Below are 22,741 nucleotides of genomic sequence, written 5' to 3'. Positions count from 1 at the left end.
GCCGGCGGGCCGAGCTGCCGGGCCGGGGGCGCGGGGAGGGGGCAGCCCAACTTCCCAGTGCGCGGCTCCCGCCCGCTAGGTGAGCCTCGAGCTGGGAGGATGAAAGGGATGGCGAAGAGGGAGGGGGCTCTGGGGCGAGCGGAGGGGGCGAGCGGAGCTCGGGGGCGGGGCGCGGCGCAGCCTCGGTGCGGGGGCCGGGAGCCGCCGCCTCTCCCCGGGGCTCGGGGCCGCGGTTCCTCTAGCCGCGGGAGCCGCCGCCGCGTTGCCCGAAACAATGAGGCGTGCGGCGCGGGGCTGAGCGCAGCCCCCCGCCGGCTTTGAGGCCGAGCCACCCGCTGTGCCCAGCCGCCCGCGCTTGCAGCTGCCGCCGGCGTGGAGCAGCGCTGGCTCCGGAGAGGTGATCCCGCAGGCCGCCCGGGACCGGAGCGCGGGGCAGCTGGAAGACCCCGGAGTGGGAGGAGGAGGACTCGAGGACGACTCCAGCCGCACACTAGCCTTTTGCAGCCCCCAAGTTCGGCGGCGTGAGTCGGGAGCCCCCGGCTGGGGTCCCAGCTCTAGCGGGCGTCAGTGTGAGTGTGGGAGCGCGTGGCGCGCGCACCCGAGCGGCTGCTGGGGAATAAAATGTGACACGCACGCCTCGGACTCCAGTGCCGCGCGGCCAGGGGGAGCGCCGAGCACCACGGTGTCGTGCGCTTCGAGGCGCGGTTTAGGCAGAAGGCTGGTAAGAGAGGGCACTGGCTGAGGGTGGGCGACACCTTCCTCGGTGGCTCTGCAGCCTGCGCGCTGCTCTGCGCGGAGTTACACTTCCCGTTTAGGGGCCAGACCCGTGTGTGGGGAATATTGAAGGTGGTTTGAGGAGAAGCAGGAAATTCTGGAGAAGCGAACAGGAGGACGCCTTGCACTTTGGGGAAGGGCGGATCCAGTTGTGCCCCTGTGGCTCAGTAACGGTGATCTTTTATTTTTGGCTCTGGAAGGGAGTGAAGATTTTTGTCTTTCTTCAGCACAAAACTGCACTTCTTAAAGGTTAAAGTGTGTTCTGTTGATTTCTGGTTCTCTGTAGCTATAATGTTAGGGGTAGTAGGGATCTTTAGAATCCTAAATACCCGAGTGTTAATTCTTATGTAGTTGGCAGGCGGCAAACTCCGCTTTTGGGTTTACTTTCCGCGGTGTACAGAGTGGATATTTGATGCATTCTTTGGAGTAGGGAGTGTGACGTCCATCTCATTCGGATTTGCCGGTTCTGTGTTGGGGGACGGAACTCATGGCTCTCGCAAGTGCTGCCTTCCAAAGAGCTGAATAGCTGTGTTTGGAGAAGCTGTGCTTTCCAGGAATTTAAATGAGACTTTTTGTGATTGCCTTCCAGGTCTCTCCTCCTAGTACCATATTTGTTTTGTCAGGCTGAACTTTCAAAGCTGTTTTGTAATCTGAGAAGCACTTTTGGGGGGAAAGTAATGTTTGGCTGGATTTTTGTGAACTTATTGTTATTGGACATGCGAAAAATTTGGCGAGAGGCAAACCATATTTGGTAGAAATCATTGTCTTTTGCACCACTGCCCTTCTGACCATAAAGGGACATGCTGGCCCTCCTCGCCGCAGACTGCCTGCTTGGGTGAGGGGATCTTTGGTGGACGGGCAGCACATTTTGTATTTAGAGAACTTTCTGCACACTTGAAAAACCGCATGCTGGTTACTTTGATGCTTCAATTTTTTGAAATTCTGATCAACATTTTTTGCCAACTTGAAATATAATTTATGACTAAGGAAGAATTCCAGTAAAGGGAAGTGCGCTCTCTCTCTCTATATATATATATGATGTATATGTATATACATACACATAGGATGATATATATATACACACATATATATATATCATCCTGTTGCTGCAAATTTAGGGTTAAACTTCTGAAAACTCTGAAAATTTAGGGTTAAAACTTCTTTTAAAAGGAAAAATGATGAGTGGCCTTGAACCAGTTTTTACCTACTCCCCTTCCCCCATTATTTTTCTGGAACTGACAACCAAAATTTTTATAGCACATGAGGAATTGTATACTAACGCATTAAAAGAAACTATTGGCAAAGGTAAATGGATATTGTGCTCAAAACTGATGAAACCTTAAAATCATAGGTGAAGTGCCTTGAATTTTACTGCGAAGTTAAAAAGGTACTCAGACTTTTTGGAATTCTCTCTCCGATTGTTACTTCAATAGGTATAAATTATAGCATCTAACCTTTTTGCTTGATGCTGTGAAAGCTTCTGCAGTTTTGAGTTAAATCTCTTGTAGAGATTGTGATAGGAGTCACCGCTTTATATGGAGTACTGAGCCCCACAGTTCAGAGAGGTTTTGGATGGATACTCTTGGAAAGAGGTCAGAGCAAGGCCCAACATTTGTTGAGTTTGCTATGTGGTGCACACGATCTAGGAAGCAAGGTTACAAAATTGAGGATATTTAGACTAGAGGATTCAAGGTTGAGACAATTTAACATTTGAAAATATGTGAATGATTTATTATGCAGCAGAGGGCAATTATCTGTGTTGAGTTTCTGATGAGGATAATTAAGAGGGAAAAGGTTTACTCTGTGGGGTGAAGACATAAGTTGAGTCTAGAGTGTTGTGGCCAATCCAGCCAGCAAAGATTGGTTGAACAGTGGAAGGACTGCTGAAAAAATTCCTGTACGTGCTTATTTCTGGAGGTTCCATCTCCCAACCCCGAGCTTCTCCTCTTTCTGAGATGACTTAAGTGTGTGAGGCTCTGTTCTATTGCTTATACTGATACTGATTGAAATTTTACCCTCCAGGTTTAGAATTTATCCAAGCATTTCTCAAGTGCTTAAATCTTTTCTGAAATGACAAACTCATTTCTAGGCTTCTGCCCCTCCTGCTTAGGTAAATAAATGATAGGTTCCTTTCCAAAAACTTGGAGATATTTGTCCTCTGGGAAGCTCTTAATTAATTTGCAGATTTGCTACCTCATTGGTGAGACTTTGAATAAAAATATCTTATGCATGATAATAAGGACAGTCTTTGTTAATGCATTTGTTCTTAAAGAATATTGTGTTATTCCTGATCGATTGAGTTTTTTCTTCTCCTGGATTTTCTGTAATAAGATCTTAAAATTTAATTGCTTAAATTAAATTAAGTACTTAATTCAACATGCGTAAATATCTAAGGGAATTAGATAGTACCCTCATGGCAGGTGTATGTTAAGGTTTGATTTTCTAAGCATTGAAACCTGAAAGCCCATCCCTTTAAAAAAAATGGGATGAAATTCCCAAATGACTATAAAAGTAATAATTGCATATAATTATATACTAATTTTGGAAAGTGGAAGGGAAACACAGGTGCATATTTGCACAGAAATTTTCAATGTTCTTACACCAATTGTTGATGCCAGTGCCAAACACTGAATGGGCTGTGGATGACCAGCCACCGTTAGTCAATTACCACATTTTCAGTTTAATATGGCTACCATTTTCCCGAAAGCTCTCCTTCCAACTTTTGAGAAATTTGTTTCTAAATGTTACCAAGTACACAGTGCAAAGATATCAGTGTTAGAGAAACACGGATTTATTATGCCCCTTCTAAAATTTGAAGTTTTCCCTTACTTGGTCCCAGCCACCTCCCAACACTCCCATGGGATTGATAGGGGAATGGTTGCAATTCAGAATACTTGGAATCTACCTAGTCCACAGGTGAAATACATTTAAAGGGGATGAAGTATGACCTGGGCAGTCCTAAGGCTTTGCAGGAGTTGGTGATCTGGTCCAGCCCCAGCATTGGTCCTAGCCCTGGTAAAAGCAGGGTCCCAGCAGTTGTGGGACTATTATCTTCACTTGGCCACCTGCAGGTTCCTGATTATCCCACAGTACCCAGTGCCTACTGGTTGGTTGGGGGAATTGTTCTGTGCATGGAAATGACATCAGAGGCATGCTGCCCACTATGGGGGACTTCTATCTGGACAGAACTGTTGTGTGCCCTGCTGGCTTCTGCTGCCCTCTGTGGTCTTGTCTAGGGAAGAAGTCCAAATTGAAGGCAGGCGGTGGCTTCACAAAGCTAGAAGCATGTGAAGTCTAGTTTTGTAGTTTTGCACTGGACTTTCTTAGAGAGCTAAGGAAAGCTATTGGCCGGTGCTCCTGCAGTGACCAGCACTGGAGAAAGACAGCCTTATCAGAGCTCAGTTTCCAGGGCTGGAAACGGAAGGCTGACATGAAATCCTTTCCAACATGTCTTCTGGTGTGAGATTCCACAAAATTGATCATTGTAAGTTTTGGCATACTTAAAAGCTAATTCCTCTGCAACCCCAGGAGATAGGAGTAATTCAAAGAATAATAGTAGTAACTAATTTGCACTTATGAGGTACCACATCCTGCCATTTGCTTTGCACAGATTATCAAAGTGCACTTTAGCCACAATCCTGGGAGGTATCATTACGCCCATTTTACAGACGAGAAGACTGAACCTCAGAAAGGTCAAGTGCCTTGGCAGAGCTGGGATTTGAACCTGTGTCTCAGTGTCCAAAACCCATGCTGTTAGACTGAGATCCACTCAACAGAGGAAAACAAGAATGACAACTCCTGCCATTGTGTGGGGTCAGAGACCAACTATAAGTTTCATGTCCTCAAACCAGGCTGAGCCTGCTGAATGGGGAAAATTGTATACAATGGAAGAGGATGTCAGGGAACCCATGTATACAGAAAGCATGTGTTCATCAGAACCTGGAAGCAGAAAAAGGTTTAAGCTGCAACTTAAAAATGGACTATGAAATGTGGAATATCCAGGCAGTCAATATTAGAATGAGATTTGGGCTGATATGAAGCATGTCATATCAAGTGAAATTTCCAAGGAAAAATTTAGGCTAAGATTCAAGAAAATGATCCATCTGCTTTGAGTTACTGGGTTGGTAAGGAGAGCAAGCTCAAAAAGTAGTCTCCTGGTGCATTTAGAAATACATTGGCTAAAGCATTAGAGAATACACTGTAAAGAAAAATTCTACAATGTCTTGATTATAAGCCCTTGTTTTCAGAAGTTTATAATTCACACATTAAATTCTACTCTGGGCTGCTTCTACTGTTTGAGCCCAAGAGAAAAATGCTTTATTAAATTTAAAACAGTTGGTTTTTCATGTTCAAATTATACAAATGTTTCAAGTAGAGGTTCTTGCATGTTGGTAATTGTTGTTTCTAAAATGACTTCTCTTTAAATTAAATATGGTAAAGGGTTGGTCTCTTAGATAATCCAATAGCTTTCATTATTCAGAAGTAAAATGTAAAAGTAGCTTCTTTGAAAGTGTAATGATGACTTTTCTGAAATGTAAGTATATTGCTATGTGTTAAAAACCCATAATTGTGCCACTGACCTCAAATGGGTAGAAAAAAGTACAGTTAATATAGTTACAAAATGGAACTGGACATGTAGGATTAAATGAATGGATTTGTTTTTATTGTTAGAAGAGGGATCTTGCTATGTAAATCATATTTTAAAATTAGGGCAAGTGTACCCCATTGGAAATCTCTGTATGGGCCCTGTGCGGTGCCTATAATCCCAGCACTTTGGGAGGCTGCTGCAGGCGATTGCTTGAGCCCAGAACTTTAACACTAGCCTGGGCAACATAGCAAGACCCCCATATCTACGTAAAATTAAGAAAAAACTAGCTGCTTGTGGGGTCTGCACCTGTAGTCCCACAAGCTGAGTTGGGAGAATCACCTGAGCCCTGGAGTTTGAGGCTACAGTGAGCCAGGATCACTCCATTGCACTCCAGCCTGGGTGACAGAGTGAGACCCTATCTCAGAAAATAAAGAAATAAATAAAAGAAATTTTCATATGAAAAAAAGGATTGTCTTTAAAAAGAACATATGTGCACACAGACACACACAGACACACTCACTTGCAAGTAGGTACCAGAGGAATAAATTCTTGCATTATGTGTTGTTACATCAGCAATCAGGAGTGGGAACTTGAATTAAGATACTTGAGCATTAATTGTTGAGATTCATGGCTGTTGCCTAACAAAATCAGGACAAGAGCCTAGCCCTTCCAACTGAAGGAAGAATATTCTCTTTCCTATATGGCTTATCTCTGAGAAAATTTTATGTTCCAAATTATAGGTGGCTTGTGAGAAGCCAACCAAAATGTTTAAGGTTTAAACGTTCTCTTAGTTTGTTATAAACAGGATACATATGGAAAACATACTTTTACTTATGTATGTAAATATATGTGAGTGTGCATGTTTGTGTAAATGTTCTTTATGATGACAGCAGACACCATGCTCAACATGCAAGAACCTCTACTCCCTTGGTCCCTTTGGTGATATGCAGAATGCATTTGACTGTTGAGACTAACTTTTGACCTTGGCTTCTCAGGCAGGTCCTTCCGGGAACCTGGCCCAGGCTGATGACTGGAATCCTACATATTGGTTAGCTGTTCTCTGTGATGACAGAGACTGAACCACTTGAGATATTTTAGGTCAGCCAGAAGTTCACCAAATACTATAGGTGATTCAATCTTTTTTCTGGAGACCAGGCAACTGTTTGGAATTGCCCTGAATTATAGTGCCTTTTAATCACTATAGACATAGGCAAAATAATTAAGACCGTAAGCCTAAGAGTTATTTTAAAAGAAAACTATATGCTCTAATTTCTAAGGTAAATTTTAAATAATTTATGAATGGGAAATAGACAAGTGTAATATGGTTTTCTTTTAAAAGTATGCCAATATATGTATAGCTATGTATATAATTGGTCTATAATTTCTATTATATACATTAGATATGTATATAATTGGTCTATAATAGTATATTATTGGTCTATATGTATATATAATAGTATATTATTGGTCTATATGTGTATATAATAGTATATAATTGGTCTATATGTATATATAATAGTATATAGTTGATCTATATGTATATATAATAGTATATAATTGGTCTATATGTATATATAATAGTATATAATTGGTCTATGTAATTGGTCTATATGTATAATAGTATATAATTGGTCTATATGTATATATGTAGGTCTATATGTATAATATAGTGTATATTAATTATAGTTTATATATAGATTATTTATATATAGACTATCTATATATAGTATATACTTGGTCTATATAATTGGTCTGTATGTATAATAGTATATAGTTGGTCTCTCCATATAATGGTATATGATTATATAATAGTATATAATTGGTCTGTAATGTATATAATTGAGCTACAATGTATAATTTCTATCATATACATTAGATATATATATAATTGGTCTATAATAGATATGCATATAATTGGTCTATAATTTCTGTTGTTTAAAGGGCAGCTTACCCCCTCTGAGTGACAGTGTCGTTAAAAAACATTCTTCTGCCTGATGTTCAAAATTAGTAGCTGGGAGAGTTGAACTAATTAAGTAATTGGCCTGACTCAATACTTGATATGTTGGAATAACATTCATGGGGTGCCATTAATAGGTTATTTCATTAACTATTTGAGGTGGGAGAGTTTCCAGAGTTGACTTGATAGCAGTAAGAAAGTGTCTGAAAGATATGGCTTTAAAATAATGTGATTGCTTCCATAAGTTAAATCTAAACATTTGTTACTTGCTTCACCCTACACGTTGCCTCACAGAATTAAAACACGTCATGCTGTATTATCATCATATCCTAATAATACCCCACATATCACCACTGGATACATACACAGAAAAAGCAGGGTTAATTTTTTTTGTTTGGCATTTTTTTCAATATTGTCTCAGGACTGTTAAACACAGTATTAGTTGTAGAACCAGAAGTGGGTGAAAGAAAAGCTTTAGACTGTATAACACAAGTGCCTCTTAAGGGGTAATGGAAGGACTCCTGGCCTAAGGAACCTCGGTTGTTTCTAGATGGTGCATATCTATCCCAATTACAATTTGGAAGCCCATGAGTATAATCAAGGGCTTAATGTGCATGTTTTACAGGTAAAACTAAACAAACCCATGTTACTCCGTGTCGATCCCTATCTTTCAATTGCCCAAGTTAGGTCAATCTTGTTCTTACCACACTGTGTTGAAAATGAGAGGTGATTTAATAATGTAGAAATATAGTCTTCCCTCAGTATCCTTAGGGGATTGGTTCCAGTATTCTCCATGGATACCCTAATCCATGGATGCTCAAGTCCCTGATATAAAATGGCATAGTATCTTTGCATAACCTAGGCAGATTCTCCTGTATATTTTAAATCAATTGTTTCTAGGTTACTTATAGTACCTAATACAGTGTAAATTCTATCTAAACAGTTATGCTGTTTTTTGTTTTTTGTTTTATTTTTCTTTGAGGGACAGGAGTCTTACTGTTCTCTCCAGGCTGGTCTTGAACTCCTGGACTCAAGCGATCCTCCTACCTTGCTCTCCCAAAATGCTGGGATTACTGGCACATGCCACCACGCTCAGCCTGGTTTTTATCTTTTATAATCAGGATTTCACTCTGTTGCCTAGGCTGGAGAACAGTGGTGTGATCATGGCTCACCTCAGCCTCAACTTCTTGGGCTCAGACAATCCTCCCCGCTCAGCCTCCTGAGTAACTGGGATTACAGGTGTGCACCACCACACCTGGTTACTTTTTAAAATTTTTTGGAGAGACAGGGTCGCACTCTGTTGCCCAGCCTGGTCTTGAACTTCTGGTCTGTAACGATCCTCCCACCCCAACCCCCAAAGTGCTGGGACTACAGGCATGAGCCACTATGCCAGCCTATACTGTATTTTTATTGGTATTCATTTTATTGTCGTATTGTTATTTATTTATTTCTTTTTCCAGATATTTTTGAGTCGTAGTGGGTGGCATCTGTGGATGTGGAACCTGCGGATGCAGAGGGTTAACTGTGACTGGCATACAGATTTGGTTTGGGAATTACTGTGTGCATTCAGCACCTAAGCAATAGCCACTGAATTTTCAGGGTGGTGGGCACAACCTCCAGCCAGGCACCAGGGTGCAGCCCTTCAGGTCCCTCCTGAACCCAGACAGTAAGACCTTGGTCACAAGGCTGTTCCTTAGAGCTGTTCCTCACTGAACCGAAAGGCATACCCACATTGATTGGTTTGTTTCTCCTTCAGTAACATTCAAGTCTGTGTGTGAGGAGAGGTTGTAGGGAACAGGATATAGGAAGGTGCTCATGCCTGTTTTTGTTTGTTTTATATATATATGGTGGGTAGAAAATAAGGATTAATGAATGCAGTAAGGTATTTGAGCACTCTTGTTTATCTTGTGTAGGTGCCAACCAAATATTTTTATAAAGTTGTGGTTAAGCCTCTTGGCATGTTCAACTGTGTATTTCAAAATAAAATTTTCTTCATTTGGTACTGACAGTCTCTAAGGTGGGGGAGAAATAGAGACTAAGTCACAGGCCCCATTGTTTGTGATGGTAGAATGGGAGGTAGATACTAAATTTTACCAAAGGAAGCTCACAGGTGCTGATGCGTTCAGACGCTTGGGTGAGTGACGAATTTGCACACAACGAAGGTGTGGAGCTCGCAGGCCTTCTATCGTGTGTGTGTATATATATATGTAATATTTTAATCCAGATTTACTTTCATGTGACATTGTCAGCTCCATGTAATCTCACCTGTCAGATTTCATCAACTTCAAGCACAAAAGATCGAGGTGGAATATTGCCCCCAAACCACCTTGTGGGATCGAAGGCCTACAAGAAGCCAACTTGGCTATATCCCCAGCTTGAAAATCACAGAGGCCATAAGAGGATTTCCTAAACTTTCTAAAGGTGGTATCGTAGTCAGTAACCACTGGCCCATGGGATGCATTCCCCTCATAGTCTTCAAACCAGAAATGTCAAAGGAACATTTCTGCATGATGTCAAATGGGATTTGGGAGGAGAAAAGGGTACAAAGAAACATGTCAGCTTTACTTTCCCCCACCTACCACCTTTTTTGTCTCTAAATAGACTCTTTGGAGTCCTGAAGATTTCTCTTCCTCGTTTTCTTCCTCTCAAAGCATGTCTTTCTCACCAACGTGCCTCTTCTGTCCAAAAGCGGAGGGAGGAAGTTATGGCGCCTGCTGCCTCCAAGGTGCAGATTTACTCTGGCTTTTATGCAGTTACTCTACCTGTCGTGTTTTCTTCAGCCGTATGCCTTAACCAGAAAATTGCTACATGAAAAAAAAAATTATTAAATCTTTTGCCAGTGGTAACTTGCATAGAGCATGTGTACGGTTTGATGAACTGTCATAAACTAAATATACCTATATAACCAGCATATCAAGAAGCAATTCTTACCAGCACCCCGGAAGCCTCCTGGTGCCCTCTTCTGGTCACTGTCCCCCAATGGGTACTCACTATTCTGATTTATATCAGAGTAGATTAGTTTTGTGTCACCTGCTCACCAGCTTATACTTAAAGTTTAAACAAAATAACTTTTAAACAATTTATGTTTTCAAAGTTAAAGTAAAATTTAACCAGGAATGAAGTATTGGTTGTGCCATTAAAATACAAAAGTTCAATATTCGTTCATCATTGAAACTTTCATGCTGTCTGAAGTTCATTTTGTTATTAACAACCCCAGGATTGTTATAACATAAGAGCTTAGTTTTGCCATTTGTTTAGTGCTGTAGATCTTCCTTCAGTTGACTATAACCAGAAGACCAAAATTAAATTTTAAAATATAGTACAAGTCAGTACATTTTACTCTAAATCTTAAAGATGTATTTTAACATATTCCAGTTTATTAAAAATAATGCTGGACATATAACATTTATATGGAAAAAACACACTTTAAAAATGCAATTTGTGTCCAGGCATGGTGATTTGCACTTTTAATCTCAGCTGCTCAGGAGGTTGAGGCAGGAGGATCTCTTGAGCCTAGAGGAGTTCGAGACTGCAGTGAGCTATGATCGCTCCAGTGCACTTCAGCCTGGGAACAGAACGAGACCTCGTCTATTTACAAAAAAAGAAATTTACTAACTGAATTCAATTTTATTTGGCATTGAACTTGTAGCCTCTGAATTGTGAATTTGGAAAAATTTAATATTGCAAGTGGACATTGATATAAGACTCTTAGCCCAAGGAACCTCTGTTGTTTCCAGATAATATATATCTATTCCCGTTATAATATGGAAGCTTATTATATGGACAGTTCTAGAAGCTTTTATACATAATATAATTAGATTCTCTTCAGAGATGTTTCAAAGAACTAGTTCATCAGGAAAAGTTCATCAGGACATGGAAGATTAAAGTCCTATAGATTCCTGGTAGTTTTTGTTCTTATAGAGAAATTCTGCATTGCAATTTGGAAATAATAAATGTAAATATAAAAACCCAGTCCAGGCCTGTCCCATACGCCATCAGTTGCTGGTCCGTACTTGGAGTGTGCTGGCCAGTTTTGAGAGATGTGTCCATGATACCAAAAACTAACGTTCAAAGGAATATAAAGAAAAAGTAGAATGGGCTGGGCGCAGTGGCTCACGCCTGTAATCCCAGCACTTTGGGAGGATGATTGGACTGCCTGAGCTCAGGAGTTCAAGATCAGCCTGGGCAACATAGCGAAACCCTGTCTCTACCAAAAATACAAAAAATTAGTCAAGAGTGGTGGTGCTTGCCTGTGGTCCCAGCTACCCTGGAGGCTGAGGTTGAGGGAATGGCTTGACCCTGGGAGGCGGAGGTTGCAGTGAGCTGAGATTGCATCCTGCACTCCAGGCTGGATGACCGACAGAGTGGGACCCCATTTAAAAAAGAAAAGAAAAAAAGTAAAATGATATCTTAAAATGGAGTAGAACGGAAGAGAATAAGAAATATAAATGTGATTTCAAAAGTATAAAAGGAGAACAGGCAGACTGCCTAATGAAGGTCAGATGTACTTGTATTATATTGTATAAATTCAGAATTTTCTTAAAGCCTAAGAAGTTGGCTTAAATTCACAGCCAGATGCAAATGGTACCGTTTGGTGTGGAGCTGCATATTTGGCAGCCACAGCTGACACAGTGTTAAGGTTCTGATGATTTGGTGTCTGTTTCCTGAAAAGGAACTGCCTCTGCTACCTGCTGCTGCAAATGCTGGCTTGTCTACAACGTGCCCTTGGGCATGTGCTATTTAAGAGGCTTGAAACTATGTGATTATGCTTCACGTGCTTGTCCACAGTTTCTGCCCTTATGGAAACAGTGACATTTACAGTTTTAGAGGGTGAAGTGTTTCTTGGGCTTCAGCATCCAGTGTTTATCGCACTCTTTAAGGAAAAAATTGAGTGGAAGCCATGCACTGCTCATAGCTAACGGAGCATTTTATATTAGAATTCGTTTTACAGATGTCTCCATCCACTCTCGTCCCTCCTGCACACCCATCCCTTTGCCGCTTTGGCCAAGAGTCCTCCTTCCAAACCTTAAGCTCGATTGTGTGCATCCTCTCCTCCTTAGATTCCCCAGTCATCCTCCATTACATACGGGACATTGTCTGCCATTTTTAGAACATCATGTGCTTCTGGCTTGGGTCCAAGCTCATGGTCTCCACTTTCCTGCTTCACTATTAGCCACAGTTACCTTCAGGATCTCTCCTTGACCTGATTGTTACGGACTTGGTTCTTTCCCTCTCCTTTTGACCGCCTCCCAACCCCTAACTTCCACTGGCTCCCGTTAACTTACCAGCAAGCCTTCCCTGACACACACACACCTAACATGATTTAATGGTCCCTACTTGCACCACAGTATCATCCCTCTGTTGCTACACTTGCTATACTCTGTTGTAATTGACTTTGCTCCCTTCCCATCCCTGCTAAACTGTAAGTTCCTTGCAGGCAGCCTCCAGAACTCTGTGTCCCAGCTATCAAGCATGTTGTGTGGTACTGAGCCCTGGAGGTTCTTCGTGAATCTGTGTCAAATGGATGGATCTAAGAGTCCTGTTAGATAGAAAGGATGGCTATCCACTCCCTAAATGCGATTTCTAAAACAAAAGAGAGTAGGTTGGATTTTTTCCCTCTTTCTTCAAGTTGAATCACCGTGAATAGAGCTCCTCAAATTCTAGTGATCCATTTATAAACAGTGTATTCTCTAAGGACAAGAGACCATGGCCCAGATGGGCCATTCTGCACATACACTGTCCTATACTTCAGAGTTGCCACTAATCACTTGGGAGAAACACGTTTGCTAGCAATGTTAGGAAATCACTGCTAAACCATTCAACCTCATAATTTTTGTGCCACTTGTGAATCTCACAGAGAAAACCTGAAATTCACGTTTCTCTTGAAAATTATTAAAAATAAGGTTCAGCATCTTTGTTTCTTCCTTCAGCAAAGCATTCAGAACTAACGGACATGTGTAATCAGTAAATAATTAGTAAATATCTTGGGTTGGATATGTCCATTTGGAATTTATAAAAGCACTTTGTCTTGGATTCATAAATGTTGTACAAATCCTGCAATTACAACTACATACATTTTCAGCACCTGGTGTGATAATAAGGCCGTTCCAGAACGAATGGGCTCAGCAGTGTTTTGCTATTATGCTGCCCGCCCAAGAATCGTCTATGAATAGCTATTAAAATTTGAAAAAGTTACCTCTACACCAGGGGAGTGTACAACATCAGTTGTCCATGAAGAATTATAAATGCAGGGCCTTAATCTTGGGTTCAGCCCAACGCCATTGCAGATGGAGAAACTAACGCACACCTTTAGCTTAAAGCCCAGGGAAGCTGCTGCACTGTCCCCTGCCTGTGTGTATCAGATGCATGGCCATGACTTCATTCTGCCATCGCTCCCTACAGGAGATGGCCACAGGGCTGGGGACATCTACGGAGATAAATGAAGGGTTAGTGAGCGTTTGGGGTCATTAGAGTTTATATGAAACTTTGTATATTTTCAGAATTTCTTCCCAGACTCACATCCTTCTGAGTAAGCGTTTTGTTTAGTTTTGTTTTTTGAAATTTTGCAGCTTCCCAAAGGCGAGGTTAAAATCAGGGGCATGCCTGGCACATGTCAGTTAATTAAAAGGACTCTTTTCCTTTCTCTGAATCTATACTAGAATCACAATTTGAAAAACTACCAGCAAATGAAGTTAGGAACATTAAGTTATCTTCAGTGTTAAATAGAACTTCACAGGATGTAATGAAGGCACATGAAGTTTAAAACAAAAGGAACCTCGTCTCTCCTAAAAATACAAAAAATCAGCTGGGTGTGGTGGCGGGCACCTGTAAGCCCAGCTACTCCGGAGGCTGAGGCAGGAGAATCTCTTGAATCCGGGAGGCGGAGGTTGCAGTGAGCCAAGATCATGGCACTGCCCTCCATCCTGGGCGACAAGAGCTAAACTCTGTCTCAAAAATAAATAAATAAATAAATAAAAAAGGATGTGTGTGGGGCATTTGAATAAATGATGTCACTTCTCCATTTATGTTAGACACAAGGGACCTGTCATACACGTGAAGAAAGAAGAACCTAAGTGTGGATGTCCTCACATCCGTGGAAATCATTTTAAATCACCTTCATAAGCAACTGAAATGGACTTCAGTGACTTCATGGATGCTGACTGTTAGTGGTTGTCATTCTGACTATGTCAGCCTGGCAGTCCCCACCACTGCCCGGGGCTGTTCCTGATTTCCACAACGTAAGCACAAACTCAGGTTTGGCCCTGGACTCATGCACCAGGCAAAGAAGAAAACTTGGTCTTCTATTAGGAAACTCAGTTGGTTCCTAGAGCACTTCAGCGTTGATGTTATTTCAGAGAGTATACAGTCATGTGCCACATACAACATTCAGTCAATGACAGACCACATATAACACGGAGGTCTCCGGAGATTATAATGGAGCTACCAAATTCCAATCTCTTAGAGACTTGTAGCTGCCGTAAGGTTGTACTGCAGTGCATTACTGCGTTATTTGTAAGTGATGATGCTGGTATAAAGAAACCTACTATATGCCAGTCATAGAAAAGTCTATCACATACAATTATGTTCAGGGCATAATACTTGATAATGATTATAAACGATAATAAAATAACAATAATAAATGTGTTACTGGTTTGTGTATTTACTATACTACTATCATTCTTTTAAAGTGTACTCCTTCTAATTAATAAAAAAGAAAAGCTACCTGTAGAATGGTCTCAGGCAGGTCCTTCGGGAGGATTCCAGAAGAAGGTGTTGCTATCATAGGTGATGGCAGCTCCATGCGTGTTACTGCCCCTGAAGGCCTTCCAGTGGGACAAGATGTGGGAGGTGGAAGACAGTGATACTGATGACCATGACGCTGTGTAGGTCTAGGCTAATTTGTGGGTTTGTGTCTTAGCTTTTAACAAAAAAGCTTAAAAAGCGAAAAATAAAAAAGTTTAAGCATAGAAAAATGCTTATAGAATAAATATAAAGAAAAGGTATTTTGCACAGCTGTACAATGGGTTTGTGTTTTAAGCTAAGTGTTACAAAAGAGTCCAAAGTTCCACGAAAATAAAAAGTTTATGGAGTTAAAAAGTTACTAAGCTAAATTACTAATCTTAAGCTAAGATGTATTCTTGAAGAAAGAAAACCATTGTTTTTTGTAAATTTCGTGTAAACTTACAATTTGCCTAAGTGTCCAGTGTTTATAAAGTCTACAGTAGCATATAGTAATGTCCTAAGACCTTCACATTCACTTACCACTTACTGACTTACCCAGAGCAACTTCTAGTCATGGAAGTTCCATTTATGGTAAGTGTCCTGTACAGCTGTACCATTTTTAAATCTTTTATACCATATTTTTACTGTACTTTTCCTATGTTTAGGTATGTTTAGACACACAGATACCATTGTGTCACAATTGCCTAGTATGCCGTACAGTGACATGCTGTATACGTTTGCAGTCTAGGAGCAAAGCAATAGGCCATACCACATGGCCTAGGTGTGCAATAGGCGGTACCATCTAGATTTTTTGTGAGTACATGCTGTGATTTCATACAACGATGGATTGCCCAAGGATGCATTTCTCAGAATGTATCTCTGTCATGAGCAAGTCGTGACTGTATTACATTTAAAAATCTGTTAAAATTCTTTCACTTTGCTTAATGACCTTAGATCCCCGCACACCCCCAAGCCCTTTTCATTTTCCTTATGAGCCATGCTATGCCATATTAATAGGGTTTACATTGCCGGTTGGTTTCTCTGCACTTTTTAATTATATTGTTGTCCTGGAGAAGTTTTTTGATGACTGGATGTGGTTAGAAAGGTCTGTGACTGTATTCCGGAATGTTAATGTCTAGGAAGCCCTCATCCTGTGCCCAAACCAACCTGTCAACCTGAAGAATGTTGCACTCTTCAGGAAGCCCGTAATTATTGGATATTGGCACTGGATTTGAAAGGATCTCAAGCTTTTGGGAGAAGAAATGAACCTGGCCTGGGCACACCTTCAGTAATGAGTTTGGTGTTTTGCTTGTTTATTTGTTAGATTGCTTTTTCAACGGATTTATATTCCTTGAGAACATGTACGCTCAGGCAGTGAAAGTAAACACAATTTTGTGGCTTCCTCGAAAACTGGTAATAAATAACATGGATCTAAAAAGAAGAAGTGGCCTGGGTTTACCTGTTTACATTTCATGACTATCCGAGCTGAGTGGAAGTTTTCACATTTTTCACCCTGTTAGTGAATTACTATTAAACATTCAGTTTATACATCAAAATAACCATCTTTATTCATTTTTGGAAAGAAAGGCTGTCCCTTGGTGTCCAGGAAACAGAAGACTAGCATCAGGCTGGGGGCTCTGCACAATTCCAGGACTCTCTCTCTGGCCAATGAAGGGTGGGGAAAATCTCATTCTGTGGGAATCAGATGATTCCTGTGCAAAAAGCGGCTGAGTGTAGCACCTCCTACCCCCTAGGTGACTGCCTGTACAGAGCTGGCTTTCCCCCCATTCTCTCACTGGCCATCTTGCAGACAGACCCCAGGCACGTCACCTTCGTTAGCTGTGTTGGTCTGTCACCCAGGTGAAGTGGAAAGTGGCACAGCACAGTGGCTAGCCTCATCACAGTCTCCACAATTAAATAAAGGATTGGCTCTCTCCCTGGCTCAAAGGTCAGGTGCCTTGTGGGCAGGGCCGTCTGTTCAGTCCTGCTTGGTGTCCAGAAGGGGTGAGGTGCAGAGAGGACAGTCGGAGGCCCGGCCACCTGGGCAGGTGCGAGGGAGAGCAGCCAAGGGGTGTCCCCTTGGAGCTGTCTGGGCTCAAACATCAGATTTGGATGCCCCCCACTGCTGTGTGTGAGCCTCCCTATCAGTCAACTTAATGAGAAGAGCTTGAAAACAAACAAACCCTTTCTTCCCTCCCCAGGGTTCTTTCATGTTCTCAAAGGTCTGACTGACAGCTTTGAAGGCCCTGCTTCTGCCCAGAGAGCCAAAGCAGCAGCGGGAGGGGCGTCTGCACTTTGTGAACAGTCAGCCCATGCCCTCCCTGACTGGGTGGGAGCTAGAGCCTCTCCCGCCCCCATTGCCAAATCACGGGCTTCCAAGGATGGGAGCAGTTATCCCTGAGTTTAAAGGGCGGTCGGTGTTTTGAAGTTCCTGGGGGAGAAGATGGAAGGATGAAACAAGATGTGTTACAGTTTGCTGCAGAAAATTAACAGAGTAGCCCTACTTTTGTTTTCATCCAAATATCTCAATGGAAGAAGACAAGCTCTGTGCACAAGGAAGCTGCCAGAGGCCCACACCCCTATCTCCATTGGTTGCACCTGTTTGAAAAGTGCCCTTCCCCTCCAAATGAAGAATTCTAGGGAGTCTGCAGCTCCCTTCCAGGCCTTCCTCTCCTGGAGTACCTGTCTTGTACTTGTGGAATATTCTGTTCACTCCCAAAATCCCCTCCAAAGCCCACCACCCCTCCCCAGCCACCAGTTCTTAAGATACGGGAGCTCATCTCATTTGCCTTTATATCCCCAGTGGTTAGCAAATTTCTTCCATAGATGTTTGTTAAATAAAAGAAGCTACTTTCATTCACCATAGTGGGTTTGTTACAAGCTAACAATGGCCCACCGCCAGTCTACTTTGAATCTTACCACCAGCTTACAGCAGAATGTAATGACACTCCCTCCATGAATAATGCATTTAATAAGTGGGGTTGTTTTGTATTGCACTCCCTGATTCATGGTTTTTAGCCACAATTCACACGTGGGGACAAAATTTCAGACATTTGAAAAACAAGTTGACCTATGATGTCTCTGAGACCCCCAAACTCTACACAGATGGTAGATTGATGACGGTTTTGTCATATTGGGTTCTCTCCTTGGCATTCTTCAGTTTCTATTCTCCCAGTCCGTTTCTTTCTCATCTCCCGTCTCTGTCTCTGATAACGGCAGTTCTAAGTGTTAGCAGCAAGCATGTTTGAAGCACTGCTAGAGGCTTCCAGTGCAGTGATCTTCGCTTTGGGACTTGTACACAGATATTTAGTTTATTATGGCCGGTTCTAAAAATTTATGAACTATGAAGAGTTTATTTTCAGTAAAACTGAAGTCAGAATTGGACATATAATCCGAAATCCATATGGCACTGAGATGCGCAGTGCAGGAATGCACTTTGTAGCCTGTAGGGGGCAGCCTGTGAGGCGAGACAGAGGCTTTGGAGTCCACAGATTTTAGTCTTAAATTCCAGGCCCTGCACCTTGCGGGGATTTGTGTGAGTTACCTTTTTCTTTCCTTCTTTCTTTTCCTTCTGTTTGTTTTAACAAACCACGAAAAAGTTAACCGTATTCCAGGCTTCAGTTTCTTCCCCTGTAAAGTGAGAGTAAATGATCTAGTTTCTTTTGACAAACAGTATTTTAAATTGCCAGCCAGCACACCTGTGCTGGGCTCAAAGGTAGCATTTGTGGCTATTATCATTAGGACACAATAGAAGAATTAAAAGAAATAGAATTGGCGGCATGTCAAGCACATGTTTTGGCTCTTGCTTAAGCAGCGTAAGTGGCATAGGGTTTTGTTTGTTAGTTTCGCTCTTGCCTTACCTTCTTATATAATACCTTATCCTTTGAGATGGCTTATGATTGGTTTAACTTACAACCCAGACAATGGCTTTTGCAGGGGGAGGGAGCAGTTGAGGAAGGAAAAACAGAAAGTCTTGGATAGAAATCCCCTGACTTTGAGTCCTCCGTAGGACACAAGCAAACAGAATTTTAATCTGCTGCTTCTAGTCCACGTTCAGTGTTCAGTGGAACAAACCCTCTTTGAAACTGAATGCCTACTTAGCAGCCAGTGCTTATTTTGGCAGTGGGGGTCGGGTGGGGGATGGGTCCGTAACCACACTGTGCTCTGAAAGATTAGACCTGCATGAAGTGCAGCCTCTGCTTAGAGACGTAATCAAGTATTAGGAGAAAAAAAAAAAAGCAGAAAGACTTTGAAGTTGCATAAACCTCGTCACTTGGGATTTTGGAGGTTCTTAGAAATGACTTCGCCTTTGTTGTCTCTAAAATCCTAGGCTTTGCCGATGCACCACCGGGTAACAGAGTTAGATGTCCCTGGCACAGAGTGAATACTTGTTCAATGAATGGAGAAAGCACAGGTTAAATGATTCAGAGAAAAGGGAAAAAATTAAGAAAAAGGAAGAGGGATAAACAATTGTCACATGTCCAGATTGCCAACAGTGGAATCATGACAAAAATTTTCTGAAACTGAAGAGCCCTGTTGCTTAAAATAAAAGGCTGAATAAAATGGGGTCAAAGCAAAGGAGCTTTGGAGTCAGTTTGGATTCAGATACTGACTCTGATGCTTCCAAGTTGTGTGACAGCTAGGGCTGGCTGTGGGACCCTGTGCGAGATTAGAATGTGGAGCTATTTATTCAAAAACCAGGAAAGAAGTGCCCTCCAAGGTGCTAAAACAAAATGTTTTGCCCTTTCCTTCCCACTGCTTCCCTGCCCTCCTTTCCCTTCTCTTCCTTCCCTCTTGAATTGTCACAGTATTTTAAATGTTCTAAGTAAAGAAATATTAAAAATTTAGTTATTGGTATGATTTTTTCTATTCATTAACTCGTGCAATGCCAATTTTAATTGCAAATTTAAGAGCATTTAACTTGTTTGTATAATCACTGAAGTTACACAATTTGTATTTCATAGCTGTTACATGCCTATGCATTTATTTCTGACCAGAACAGAGGAAACGCTGCCAAAAACTAATTCTGTTGTTTTTATTTCACTTCTTGATACATGCATGTTTTACCAACACATTCTACCTTCAGCTTCCTGATGACTAAGGCAGGACTTCCTTCTCTGTCACCATTTGGAGCACGAGTGGCTGGCCAATACAAGGAAATAAGAAAGGACATGATAGGAGCCTTGGTCGGTTGTGTTTCTTAAAGTACAGTTGCCTTATTTTTGTGTTTGAAGCTAGTTCTGGTTCTGACAGAAAGCATGGCCTCTGGGAGCTGTGGGATCCTCCACTTCTCATAGAGGTGTCATACTCACCTTGCACTCGTTTTGGGTCCTGCTGAACTCCCAAGCATTGTGGCCTCACCAGAGTCCTGTGCTCACGAGGCATCATGAATGTTGTCTGCAAGTGGGCAGCAAGGAACGGTGGACAGGATGTGGTACACATATGACCCCTGTCTGCTTCATCGTTCCACTCTCTCCCATCTAACTTCAGGTACAGCGCACAAAGTCAAAGACAGAGTTACTGAGAAATTCAGGCCAGTGGCAGGAGAGCATTAAAACAAGTGTGGCTCTTCTGAGTGTGGGGTCCCACATGACTACACAGGTCACATGCCCAGGAAGCCAGCCCTAGAGACTCCTGATGGATTCTTAACCTCAAGGAGCCTCCGTTTCTTCATCATAACATTGAGGCCATAATATGACCTAACTTGTAGGTGGTTCTTCTGTTTAAATGAAGCCATCTTTATAATTTATTTTCTGATATCCTTGGTACCTAATAAACCTTTAATGAAAATTAATTCCTACCACTTCTTCTACGGAGCAAGTTTTCAAACATGATGGCTTTCTTGTGGTAAAGACAGCCTAATGCAAATGCAAGTCAGGGTCATTAAATGTCACTTCTAGAACTGAGCAGGCTGCAAACAAAATTGTATACGTCACAAATATATTTTATTATCTCTTGAAAACAGTCAGTGTACAAATGAATAAGCAAATAAAATATAGTAGCCTAAAGGCTTTGGAGAGCTAATCCATTTTATAAAAGTATAAGGCCTGAATTCCAATCCTACATCTCTTTTAACTGTGGGCAACTTGCTTTCCTCCTCTGTACCTCCATTTCCTTGTGTCTGAAGTGAGAGTGGCACACGTGTCTGACATGGACCCTAAAAATTATTACATCGTGGCTTAGTGTCGTACAGCGAGGATGGACCTAAGGTAAAAGTTAAGCCACGTAAATAAATGTACGTAATAAGGACGAGATGGAGAGAAGAGTTGTAACAAATTTTACTCTTGCTTACTACCTATTACTGTTGACAGGGTATTTCCATATGTTAAGCCCTATGCGGCTTTCTTTCTCCCCAGACAAGGCTTTTCCCTAGCAGAGCTGATGCACATGTACAGCATGTCAGTATTATATAGACACGTACTGTTTTGTAGCTATGTTTCACCTCTGTAGAAACTCTTAAGCATGTGTTTTCTTCACCTCTTTAAAAGGTCCTGCATCAAGAAAGCTCTCCAGGTAGGCGGAAATGCCTGGAATTAATGCTTCCCTAAGGGCAGAGTTCTCCTGATGGAGTAAGATACAGTAGTGTGCTGGAGTTGGCTTGTACCTTCTCAGGAATTTTATGAGCCACTTTAAAAACAAAGGTGGCAAATGCTGCACACTCATCACTTTCTGATTATTTTATTTCATTTTGCAATTTATTTCATATTATCTGCGCTCTTGAAGTTATTTACTCTTATTGTATCTGTGTGGTGGAAATACTCATACAACAATGAGCTCTTGCACATCGCATCCCAGTTCTGTTCAGTAACATCCCACTGGTAGTTTGAAATTGGCTATAGTGGAAGCGTTTACACCATAGAATGCGCAAACACTGACAATCAGGATTATTCCTCCACTCCCCCTCCCTGAGAGATGATTGTAAAACATTTAATAGCACGCTACTGAGTAGGAATCAAATTTACTGTCGGAGTTCCTTTTGGAAGATTTGTTACAAGCTGTGGCTATTGCAGACTATTAGAGAACCCATTAGAAAGTGTGAAAAGGGAAAAGGACAAGAAGAGAATGAACATTCTTTGAGCATCTGTGCCTGGCAATACATTAATTGCCTTTCCTATGGAGCCCAATTAAAATCTTCCGAAGGCGGGCTAGGTTGTATGATATTACATCTGTCTTCCAGTTGAAGAAACTGATGGTTTCTTGAGTTTCTTGAGGGTGAGGTTTAATAACCTGCCCAATTTGATACAGCTAGTAAATGAGAAAAAAACTTACGTTGGAAATGTATTTGAATCCAGGTATTTGTTACTCAAATGCTTATTAGCTTTGCCTTCTCTAACGGAAATGTGAATACATTTTGCAAAAAGAATAGTGTTAAATGGTATAGTAAGATTTTTGTGAATTCCATATTCTATCTTTCATTCAAGTATTTGTACATCACACGCTGAAAGTAAAATGTGCCGGTCACTGCTCATGTAAAGGTTCTGCCTGGGGAGGAATAGTTACCTGTGAAGTGTTACAGGAACATGGGAGAAGCCCGGGGGCCATCAGAGCAGGAGGCTTAAGAAAACAACCCTTGCACAGGCTTGCAGGTGTGTGTCTGCCAGTGCCCGGAGTCTCCAGAGCTTGAAGTGCTGCAGGGAGAGAGCTTGGTTTTGGTAGAGGTAACAAGAATTACAGGATTGAAATCACACAGACATCTGTGG

At 41.7% G+C, this 22,741-nt stretch overlaps 1 protein-coding gene across 1 annotated transcript in view; it reads left to right on the top strand.

The window, feature by feature from the left end:
* The first annotated feature begins 203 nt into the window (after positions 1-203).
* Positions 204-22,741, top strand: part of ST6GAL2 (ST6 beta-galactoside alpha-2,6-sialyltransferase 2) — an 85,342-nt gene continuing 62,804 nt past the window's right edge. The window contains exon 1 of the mRNA XM_050754193.1: positions 204-721. The gene's annotated coding sequence lies outside the window, so the exon portion shown is untranslated. The remainder of the gene's footprint in view (positions 722-22,741) is intronic.

This window comes from Macaca thibetana, chromosome 13 (genome assembly GCF_024542745.1).
Source record: "Macaca thibetana thibetana isolate TM-01 chromosome 13, ASM2454274v1, whole genome shotgun sequence".
NCBI lineage: Eukaryota > Metazoa > Chordata > Mammalia > Primates > Cercopithecidae > Macaca > Macaca thibetana.
This window is presented reverse-complemented; position numbering and strand designations above follow the sequence as displayed.